Raw genomic sequence first — 6,304 nt, 5'->3', positions numbered from 1 at the left:
TGAAATTCACAATTTTGACGCCATTGTCGCTTTTTCACGTGACGAGTTTTCATTTGGATACTTTCGGATCGACCTTGACATTTTAAGCGGAAATTGTAAACATTACTTTCGTATTCTGAAAGCTATTATTTGTGATTAACAACTTACGTCTGGTGGATTTTAAGACGGATTTTAGTGTGAATCAGGTAGTTTTAAATAATATTTACTTTGAGTTTGTATTTACACTACAATTTGTTTACAAAACAAGCCAGAATAATCTAAAATACCGCAAAATGTCATTCTGGATTTGAGAACACTTGAGCACATGGTACATGTATGTTACTAAAAATAGAAATAACGTCATACAACCGTGAAATCTCGGGAGATTCGCATTTCAAGAAAGTCTGTCACATCGCTGTTTTTCGATAAGTAAGAGCAGAATAGATAAATTTTATATGTTTAAGATAGTATTTTGTGAAAGAATATATCAGTTAAATGTGAAAAATGTCAATCTTCCGATTAAGTGGTTGATTTGGGCCAATAACTGCATTTAAAAGCTGTTTTGGACCGGTCTTTGTTAACTGTCAACTTTTCGGGAATTTCTGGTTGACTTTCCTAATGGAGTTGGTCCATAACTATAAAGTCGCGCCAATCAAAAATCATAAAAAGCGACATTTAAAGTTATGGTAGCCAGAACTAGGCCTATTTCTACAAATTTGAAATTTGATTAAAATCTGAAAGTTTTCTTCCAAGTTCGTTTAAATTATGCCACTGTGGTCAAATTTGACCCTGCCCCGGGGGTTACAAAAATGAACATATGCTTAAATGAGGCCTATTTTGTGCAAACTTTAAAAATCTTCTTGTTCATAATTATAGAGCCTAGGGCTACTAAATTTAGTATGTAGTGACATCTAATAGTCCTCTACCAAATTTGTTCAAATTATTCCCCTGGGCTCAAACTTGACCCTTCCCCGGGGGTCACAAAACTGAACATATGCTCATATAAAGCCTCTTTTGTGCAAACTTTCTCTTCCTGTCCATAACCATTGTGCCTAGGGCTAACAAATTTGGTATGTAGCAGTGATTTTTTTTGCCAGAAATTACAGCCGATATTCGGCTGCTTCCCAATTGCAAAAAATGACGTTTTTTTCCCAAAAATTTGATTAAAATTTCCCAAAAAAAGACAAAATTTTCCCAATGAAGCCAATAAGATTACAATGTTATTTAGCAATAATATCGAACGAGTGCCGATCGAGTTGCCGAGTCGTCGCCGAACAACAACTGACTTACGTATTTTTCGCGAATTTAGCCGAATACGATTTTACGTTGCTATCCACATTTCTCTCTATATTGCGGAGGATGCCGACGAAAGTCGATGTATCCCGATTGTAAACGCCTGTTTTTACACACGCCCAAGATGGCGGCAAGCAGACGAGAAATTTACGATGAGCGGCGAAAATGATAAATAACATTCAAATTAACAACGGATATCATATGGTTATTACGGAATAATTTAATGCGTGTGTCAATTAATGCAAAATCCAACGTTTGAGATAAAAACAACAAATATTTATTACAAATCTTCACAGTGAATGTGCATCACGGAAATCAGTGTTGGGAAATTGGAGTTAGTCTACCATTACTCACAAAGTTAAAGCATTTAAGATGAGTATCGTTCGAAAATGGAAAGAGACAAACATGATATGATTTATATGTTAGTGGATCTGTGTAAAATCAGATTCATTTGCATATTCTGCTTTATTATGTTTGTCACGCTTTACAGTTTACTGAAATAGCATTGAAGTGCAAATTGTTGAAAGGTAAAGAAATGAAATAAATTATTTTAACTCTATTTAATACATCATTGACATAGCAAGACCACTAAAGCGTTTTTTTATATAAATATTTGTTAATGTTTTCACCATATGATATTTAATTTAAAAGAATACTGAATTAAATTCTTACTGTTAAAGAGATTATGATTAAATGGTTTATTTAAGAATCTATATAGATTATTGCAAGTTCAATATGAATGTGGAAGGATATTAACTTAACATTGTCTTCATTGTAAGAACACATTAAATTAGCACTTTATAATATAAAAATGCTGTAAAACATATTTTAATAATTTTAATTCTGTTCTTATAATCATATTTATAATGTTTCCCAATTTCATGGTTTATCGCGCTATTTTTCCCAATTTCATGGTTTATCGCGCTAATTTTCCCAATCCAAAAGGCACAGGCTGTAAGAAAAAAAATCAAAAAAATCACTGTGTAGTGACATCTTATAGTTATCTACCAAGTTTGTTCAAATGATGCCCCTGAGGCCAAATTTATCCCTTGAAGGCTCCCATTAAAAAGTTGTTCTAGAAAATTAGATTCGTCAAAAAAACTGGCCACAGGAAGTCGTTGAACTTTGCATGTTAATGCGTTTTTGCAATTTATTCATTATGGGATGAATAAAATATGTTCTCTTCAAACTGAAAGTTTATCAAAATACACTTGGAAAAACTTTTTAATTTTAAGAGATAACTGCATACATGTCGAGCGTGAAAGATAGACCAACATGTTAACTACCCATGCCTAGAACGTCATTAGGTATTTTGTATATGTCATGAACTATATAATTAACAGAAACTTTGAAACCTACAAACACTTTTTGGCATTTCGGAAAAAGATTCATGATTGAATGAAGGAACTTTCATTAATGTTGTAGAAAGAACGGCAATTTCTATTGGAGAAATAAATGTACCTACGTTATAAGCAAAGGACCTGTGCGTCAATTCTCGGACGTTTTCGTCTGTTTAGTTAACACCTTAGAAACTGTGTCCATATATAAAAATGCATCAGACTTAAAATACATACAAAACTGACTTTACAAACATAACAAAATTGACTCGCCTTACGTAACAGCATTGACTTGGCATACATAATAACACTGGCTTGTCATACAGAACAATACTGACAAGTCATACATAACAACACTTACATGTCATACATGACAACACTGACTTGTCATACATGACATTACTGGCTTGACATGCATAACAACACTTACATGTTATACATAACATCATTGATTTGCCATACATAACAACACTGATTTGTCGAACATAACAACACCGACATGTCATACATAACAATACTGACGTTTTATTCATAACAACACTGGTTTATGATACGTAACAACACTTATTTGTCATACATAAAACCGCTGACTCGTCATACATAACAACACCGACATTTAATACATAACAACACTGACTTGTCATACATAACAACACTGACTGTCATACAATACAGCACTGAGTTGTCATGAATAGCAACACCCACTTGTCATACATAACCACACTGACTTGTCATACATAACAACACTGACTTGTCATACAATACAACACTGAGTTGTCATGCATAACAACACCTACTTGTCATACATAACCACACTGATTTGTCATACATAACCACACTGACTTGTCATACATGACCACACTGACTTGTCAGACATTACAGCACGGACTTGTCATGCATAAAAGCACTGGCTTTTCATACATAAAAACACTGACTTTTCATACATAATAGGTGTGTGTTCTATCACAAGGAGATAACGGTAGAAAGTGTATGCATTTATTTAGCACTTGGTTGTATTTAAACAAAAACACACTCTCATGTCTGACAAATGCATAATGAACATTCAAATACAAATTATTACAAGTCTAAATTATTGATTGCCGTACACATGACTTATTATAATAAAGAACGGAACAGACACTTTATTAAGACTTATACATCAGTACATCGTCTTTAATGCATATAATTATAAATAAGGTAATGTCACGTATCAGTATACTATAGTAGGTAACCAAATCAATAAAAATATGTATATATGCTTGTAAGTTAAATGAAATTTTAAAACTAAATTCAGTGAAATGATATTTCTAGACAAAATACTACGAACAGCGAACAATAACGATTTTGACAAGGAGAAACATAATAAATTTAAAGGCAGTAAGGACAAACTATTACAAATACTATGAGAATTGTGGTATGCAAACTACAAGAGTAAAAGTTAGGAAGCACACGCTTATTTTCTGTGTGTGTTTTTTTTAAAGTCCAATTTGCACTAAAATATGACATAAGAGTCTTCTGAAATGTGTAAAGTGTGTATGCACAATATCACGTACAGTAATTTAAAGCTCGTATTAAACAGGAAGTATCGCGTTGGTGAGCCTCAAGAGCGCGGTTTTATCGCTTTGATTTTGACGACGCTTAAAATACGTCGTTGTATGAAACCACCGCGGGCTGCTGTGGCATATCGGCTGACCGTGTGGAGTCGCTTCGCGCAGCTATGGCATTGCGTTGAGCCGCTGTAGAATTCTGGCGAGCCGCTGTGGAACCCCGGCGAGCCGCTGTGGAATTCTGGTGAGCCGATGTGGAATCCTTGCGAGCCGCTGTGGAATCCTACCGAACCGCTGTGGAATCCTGGCGAGCCGCTGTAGAATCCTGGCGAGCCGCTGTGAAATCCTGGCGAGCCGCTGTGGAATCCTGGCGAGCTGCTGTGAAATCCTGGCGAGCCGCTGTGGGATCCTGGCGAGCCGCTGTGGAATCCTTGCGAGCCGCTGTGAAATCCTGGCGAGCCGCTGTGGAATCCTGGCGAGCCGCTTTGGGATAGCGGTGTGCCCTTGAGGGATTTCGGCGGGCCGCTGTCTGAATGCAGTGGGCTGCTGTTGGATTGCGGTGGGCCGCTGTGGGAATTCGGCGGGCCGCTCTGAGATATCGGTAGGCCGCTGTGCGATTGCGGTGGACCACTATAGGATTGCGGTGGGCCACTATGGGATTGCGATGGGCCATTATGGGATATTTGTTGGCCACTATGGCATTGCTATGGGCCACTATGGGAATGCGGTGGGCTACTATGGGATTGCGGAGGGCCTCATAGGAATGCACTGGGCCACTATGGGATTGCGGTGGGCCACATGGGATTGCGGTGGGCCACTATTGGATTGCGCTTGCCCGCCAAAGGTCTTCGGTGGGCCATCATGAGATTTTTTCACATCCGATAACATTTGTGTTTACATGTATACGTAAAACTTTCCGTTTATATGCAAACAAACACGCTTTAGCATCTTGCATATTGGTTTTATATCATATGGATGGATGCATGTCTTGTGTCGTTTTAACATGTACATGTACATATTATCTAGTTTCAAAAAGAGGACTTGATGTCAAACACAAATTTGGTTCTTTAGATAATGTAGAATTGTCGTGTTTTATTTTTTGGCGCTTACATATTTGCCTATATTCCTGGTAATTGACATCATGCAGAATTCTCAGTTCAGACTGGAAGCAACCCGTAATTTAGGACAGCATGACAGTATAATCATTACTCACAAACATTTGCGTCGAATGTCGTTGATGCGTTGTTTCGCTTGCTTACCACGTATAAAGAACCACTGTACATACTTGTACTCAAGAACGCAACAATTCAACATTTTCGACGCACTTGACTTAAGAAAGACTAATACAAATACTAAGTGGATGTTCATATGAAGTTGACATTAAGTGGATCTTTCAAACTTTATTTAGCAATTGTTCCTAACCCATGTAACAACTTTCTTCAGACCCATTCAACAAGTACTTGTTTTACTAGTGTTCTTTAAACAATTAGTATACTTATACTATTTCTCACACTCCAGTGAATAGAAGAGTTTAGCTCTCTTTGTGTTTGATATTAAACTGGGTTTGCATGAGAACCATACTGTTTTCATTGCGCAACAAAATATAGTTTCGCGAATGAATTTCAAAGATTGCAATACCAATGTATTTATTATCTTTATTTTGTGTATACGTGTGACAATGACCACACATTTTTACAGATGTGAAAACATTGGCGTAAAGTGTCTTCCCAGATAAGCCTGTGCAGAGTAGGCACAGGCTTGTATAGGACGACACTTTCCGTTTTTATTATAATTTTTCGTTAAAAGAAAGTCTCTTATTAGCAAAATTCGGGTAAAGGCGGAAAGTGTCGTTCCTAATAAGCCTGTGCGGACTGCACAAGCTTATCTGGGATGACACTTTACTCACGTGAATTAAACTCCCTTTTCACAGAGAACGGCTTTATTATTATAAAAAAGTATGGTTCTTAACCCTTCGGGTCCTTCCTATAGTCAAGGACATTGAGTCCGTCTAAATAAAATATCGGACGGGCACTTAATACAACGCAACACAATATTATAGAAACAAAATGACGTTGTATATCTCGAATGTATTCTCGATTATAATAAGATTCTAGGAACGTTTCATATGTTCTTTATTTTAGGAACATA

The 6,304-nt window shown here is 36.7% G+C and overlaps 1 protein-coding gene across 1 annotated transcript in view; it reads left to right on the top strand.

The window, feature by feature from the left end:
- Nucleotides 1-6,304, top strand: part of LOC127837237 (complement receptor type 2-like) — a 346,639-nt gene that overhangs the window by 272,006 nt on the left and 68,329 nt on the right. The gene's annotated exons all lie outside the window — the stretch shown is intronic.

This window comes from Dreissena polymorpha, chromosome 7 (assembly GCF_020536995.1).
Source record: "Dreissena polymorpha isolate Duluth1 chromosome 7, UMN_Dpol_1.0, whole genome shotgun sequence".
In the NCBI taxonomy this organism is placed as follows: domain Eukaryota; kingdom Metazoa; phylum Mollusca; class Bivalvia; order Myida; family Dreissenidae; genus Dreissena; species Dreissena polymorpha.
Note: the sequence above shows the minus strand (reverse complement) of the source record. Positions and strands in the feature narration are given on the sequence as shown.